The following is a 6403-nucleotide window of genomic DNA, read 5'->3' on the forward strand; positions in this document are numbered from 1 at the left end:
AGAAGATGAAGAAATAGGAATGAAAGGTTGTATAGAAGTGCAAGACCAAGTATTTAAAGGTTTAACGGAAACCCTTTTTAAATCTTTTGGGTAAAACCCAAAGAACACGTGGCGGCTGGTGATTTAATCCGACGGCGGTCGAATAAATTAGCTTCACTCCTAGTATGTAGGAGTAATGATCAAGAAGTAAGGTCAAAAACGTGGGAATGTAAGTTATGAGAAGACATCTTTGAAAATGACAAGACGTTTCGGGAACAGGGTCATCAATGATTATGACGTTAGTCAGCAGTCTTGGAACTCTCAAAGATCAATAAGAAACGAAATCTTATGATGACAAGAAACACCTATTTCTGGTTGATTTTCGAAACAGGCATTTATTGGGGGCAATTTGTTAGCTGAAGATTTCGTCTTGTAATATTTGTCCTTCGAAGAAGTGGAAAATCGAAGGAAAGATGGCTACTGATGGCCATGCTTCGAGAATAAAGATTTCTAAGTTCGTTATGAAGATAATGAATACTGAAAGCTAGTGAAAGTATGTGTCTTCGGGGACTTAGACAAAATTTATAAAATATATTCAAGTATTACTACTTAGCGTGTTTTCGTAGTGTTTTTAATACACTGCCACGCGTCGAAGACGGACTCAGGCGGGAAGATTTGAAATTCGAAGACGGTTTCGTAACTGTCCAAGTAACAGATGGCATCGCTGGAAGTTCTTATGAGAGACGTGGCAGCAGATTAGTGTAGGACCGTTAAGGTCGAAACTAGTATAAATAGGAGTCTTAATGTTAGGATTCTGTGTGTTCATTTTGTACAAATCACTCACATATTTACTCAAGTATCAAGTGTTAAGAGAAAGAGTTCGCTGAGAAAATGTACGTATGACACCACCACTTTAATACATGTGTATTATCTTTCGTTTTCAAATATCTTTCAGAATTACTGCATTCCATTTACTTCTTGCCATTTACATTTCTGTATCTTTACTTTAATGTCATTTACTTTCGAATTACTTTCATGTCATTTATTTTCAAAGTCTTTAACGTTTCTGCATTCTAAGATTCTTTACGTTTTAACAGTCCTTTTAGTTTCATATGTTATGTTACTTATCTTTTCATTGAAATCATACTTACATATAACAAAGTGATTATCAAGATTACTTGTTCTTTAATCGAGCAACGCTTATTGAAGAAGACGAATCATGAATATGGTTCAAATGAACATTGATAACAATCTTTTTGACTATGTGTCCTAGGATCAATCTAGTCGATCCTGCGAGTAACCAAATCATATTTATTATAGTTTGGAAGACTAGCGGTTGTTTACCGGAAATCACCGTAAACACACCCTCACATATTTTATAATACCAAAAATACCTACCCCATTTTTCATAATCACATGTTGTAAAGTTTTCTCTCGATCATTAAAAATATGGTAGTTCATACAAAAAATTCGGGATAGATTTTTATAAAATTATTTGAAATATCTAGTGCGTGTAATATTTTTATCTGTTTTTCAAAAAGTTTGGTATACCGGATATTTCCCCACACTCTTCAAAAATTCGATAATGTTATTTTTCAATGGTCACACCCTAACTTACAAAAAAAAGATCAAAACAAAACTGGCCTACCAGATATTTTTATATATTCGATTATACCCATGCAGATATCGAGAATTCTAAAAATATGTTATGCATGTATTTAGTGAAAATCATGTTTTTTACCAAACTTTTGAAATTGTTGGTACCATACCGACAATTTAGAAATGTCCGGTAAAATCCAGAATTTTGTTTACATTTTTACTAGAAACTACGAAATTGTTGATATGCATATATGTATTTTTACCAAAAATTTTGAAATTTTCGCTTGGTGGTACAAACTCATATAAGCATATTGCATATTTCAATGGAGAAGGTACTAGGTAAAATTATCATATATGACTAGTGACCAAGTGACACATCTTTGTAGGTTAGCTTCAACCACAAGATTTTGCTTCACTTGCTTTGAGCTATCTTGTTAAGGAAGGGCGACTAGGATGGGAAATGAAGAATCATGGAATTCAAAATAAAGAGACGAGAAGGAAGACTCTCAATTGTTGAATGCAAGCCACTACATATGTGTAACTTTATAAGCTTCTTTAGGCCCGATTAGCTCGTATAGTCTTAGGATTTTTTCCACTTTCCATGACGCAAGGTTGGGATTGTTATGAATAGGACACATATACACCAAACCTTTGAAGGACGAGGTTCCATTTTTCCATTCCTATTATTTATAGGTTTACAGTCTCCTCAGAAGTGTGTTATTCTATCTTCGCAGAATTCACCCGACTCTCTTACTCACCTTTGCGTCTAGGGTACTATGTGTTTAATTTAAGACGATTCAATTAGTTAATCGTCTTGTTATTCTTCCATGCTTCTCTACGGGATTGAAAGAAGGATTTTTCACCCATATGAGTTAGAGTTACTCCGAATTCTCAAAGAGAGTGGTTTCTGTATTGCACGATAAGAAGGATGGTGTTGTTTGGAGAAAGTTTTCATCCAAATTAATAATGCATTGTTTGCTTTTAAAATAATTTATTTTCAAACCTAATATAAGCTCGAAGCTTCTAAAAATGGTTTTAAAGCTCTGTAGTTCCTCAAACATACCCATGTCCATAAAAATGGTGTCACCCATGAATTGGACAATTTGATACTTTAATTCATCTAAAACTTGAAAACCATCAAGGTCTCCAAGTTGAATTTCTCTTTGAGTTAATTTAAACTTTTGGCCAATCAAGAATAAAAAAGGCACAAAAGGATCCTTTGAGTTACTTTGGATGTAATAAAAAATTTCAATCAACATTAAGTGCTTTTCAACATTGTATTTCAAGCAATACTCAATCAACAAACACGCTTCAACGACCACAATCACATCGCAACCGCGAGCGCATCCGCGACCTCAACTGTAATTCAAAATCATGTTAATGATATCCTATGTTTAACCTCCTACCATTTTATGAACTTGATGTTCCATATTCTTGTCTATTAATGATCTTAATGTTCCACGCTCTTGGTCTGTTAATTAGTTTTTTTTGTTGAGTTAATTACTTTATTTTTATTTTTACATTTGTGGTTCAATTCTTATAATTTCATTTCTTTTAAAGTGGTTAAAGAATTTCAACCTTATCATCAACTTTTTATTAATGATTTTAAATGATGTGACAAAAAGAATAATTGAATGAAACTTGACAGATCATCTTGTGTCGAATATTAAAAAAAAGACATCATCCTATTATCAACTATATAACTACTAATACAAGATACTATCAATCTACCTTAATTGCCCTTTTGTTGACATAAAAGTAAATCATTAATGACCAATTTAATCACACAAATGTCTGTATACTCTTGTGACATGTGTCAATTCTTCTTTCTCTCTCCTTCCCTTTCAAATTGTTTCTTCCTTCTTTATTACTCACATTTCAAATTTCAAATTTTATTTGATTCCCCTTTCTCATCTTTTACTCATATTTTTCTCATCTTTTACTATATATTTTACTCACATTTTAATTAAACACGGGTAATTTTAATTTTTTTGTTTATTTATAATTACTAAAAATACTAATAATTTATTTTTAAATTTTAATAAAATTATGAATTTATTTTATCATACAAGTCACTCAATATAATATTTATTTTATTTTAAACAAACATTTCTAATTATCATAATTTGAGAAACAAAATATTCATTTCTAAATTTTTTTTTCATCTCACAATTTATTTTTTTTATGATTATCTCAACGGTCATTATCAACACAATATCTATTTTATTTTAATAAAATATAGAAATTTCTCTCTTTCTCATAGGCCTCTATCAATAAAATACCTAATTAATTTTAATTAATAATTATCTTTATTTGCAACACAATATTCTTATTTTCAAATGTCAAAAATTCTCTTCTTTTTTTTTCTCGGGTTAATATCAGCAAAATACCTATTTTATTTTGATTAACAATTGGCTTTGTTTGACACACAAAATTCTTATTTTCAAATGTCAAAATTTCTTTTTTTTCTCACATGTCACTAATATCAAAATACCTATTTTATTTTAATTAACAATTGTCTCTATTTGCAGCACTAAATTCTTATTTTCATATGTCAAAATTTCGCTTTTTTACAGGTTAATATCAACAAAATACCTATTTTATTTTAATTAACATTTTTCTTTATTTGAGACACAAAATTTCTATTTTCAAATTTCAAAATTTCTCTTTTTCTCACGAGACACTATCAGAAAAATACTTATTTTTTAATTAACAAGTGCCTTTATTTGTGAAACAAAATTCTTATTTTTCAAATGTCAAAATTTCTCTTTTTCTCGCGAACCACTATCTCCAAAATACTTATTTTATTTTAATTAACAATTATCTTTATTTGAGATAAAAAAATTCTTATTTTCAGATATTAAATTTTGTATTTTTTCTATTTTAGAGACATTTTTTAAATTTTTATTTCATTATTTAATACAATTGAATTTATATTATTATTATTATTATTATTATTCAATTCATGATTATTATTATTAATTAAAAAATATATTTTCAATATTGTAAAAATAATTATAACTCCTAATTATTAAATAATAATTTTAACTCCTATCTAGACCCTTTGTAAGAGTATTGCAAAATAACTAGATTTTGATTTTAATTAAAAATAAAAATAAAATAAAAAATATTCATATTATGTATCATATCATCCTATCATACAAAATTAAAATCTTAAAAAATTTTCCAAAAATTTATACTAAATAATATAATAACTATAGTTAATTAAATAATAAATAAAGTTAATTAAATTATTGTTACCTTTAAAAAATTCCATTAATTCATTATTTATTTATTCATTAATTTAAATAATTTAATAATTAATATAAATAATTTTCATCTCACTAAAGCATAGCACCACTAATTAATAAAAACTAACTATTAATTAGCAACACCCCTCTCACACACGTTTCCAAAACTTAATTCACATAATTTAATAGTTAATAATTAAATCTAAATTATTCTCATCTTACAAAATCATAGCCCTACTAATTAATAAAACTAATAATTAATCATAGAATATGGAGCAGTTTGCAATTTTTTAAATAATTATTTAATTAATTAAATATGAATTGAAATAATTAATTATTAATTAATTATGTTATGTCAATATTATTAAACACAAATTATTGATGAATTATTTGATTGAATTTTGTATTTGAATGGACCATGTGGGTTGGACCATTCAGTTAACTCCAATGAGATATCTGGTCCTTAGTCGTTTAGCTATTTAAGCGTTATCCCATTAGACGATTAACACAGTGAAAACCCTAAACTTAAATGACAATGAGGGTAGCAATCCTCTCATACTCACTTCGATCAGAGGTTTTCTCGAATCCGACAAGGTACACTGTTCTTATTGTTATTAAGATTTAATTACTATCAATTGGCATCAGAGCTAATTAAATATATTTTATAGCTATAAAATGTATTTACGTGACTCTGATACTAATTGATGGATTTAATTGAATAGGGTAGACACAAATTATAGCATATTGTAATATTATAAAGTAATCAAGAATAATTAGAACAGTGTACCTGGTTAGGATTTGAGAACAGTGTACCTTGTTAGGATTTAAGAGACTGTCGTCAAAAAGAGTGATATGAGAAGATTATTACCCTCTTTGTCATCTTTGCAATCCAAAAGAGTGATATGAGAAGATTATTACCCTCTTTGTCATCTTTGCAATTTAGGATTTTCACTGTGGGTTAATCGTCTAATGAGGGTAACGGTTAAATAGCTAAACGACTGAGGGTAGAGACCTCTCATTGGGCTTAACAAAATAATCCAACCCGGCCCATTCAGACACAAAATCCAATTAAACAATATTGACCATAATTTAACTAATTAATAATTAATTGTTTCAATCCACATTTGATTAATTAAATAATTAATCTAACAATCTCTCACTTGATAGAGAAAAATAAGAGTTTTAAAATATTTATATCATATCAAATTTGTTATTATTAATATAATTTGTTTTGTTTAGTGTACAGTGGCGGAGCCAGCAAAATTATAAAATTCGGGCAAAATTTTAAAGACAGCAAATTCAAATTGTATATAATATATAAATAATCATCAATCAAAATAAAAAAGATCCGTCATTTTGTCAACAAAAGTGTAGTTAAAGTAAAAGAGATGAAATATAACCTTACAATAGCATGTAAAATAAAATCACAAGACAAATGTTTTTTTCGAGACTTTTTGTGGTGAATGTTTGCATAATATCAATATCATCAAGTGACTTGAATATCTTTCGCTCGGTGCAACATACCATGAAGTCATTAAACCACGCATTGTTGATCTTATTGTGCAATTTAGACT

The sequence above is a fragment of the Vicia villosa genome, linkage group LG1 (assembly GCF_029867415.1).
Source record: "Vicia villosa cultivar HV-30 ecotype Madison, WI linkage group LG1, Vvil1.0, whole genome shotgun sequence".
In the NCBI taxonomy this organism is placed as follows: domain Eukaryota; kingdom Viridiplantae; phylum Streptophyta; class Magnoliopsida; order Fabales; family Fabaceae; genus Vicia; species Vicia villosa.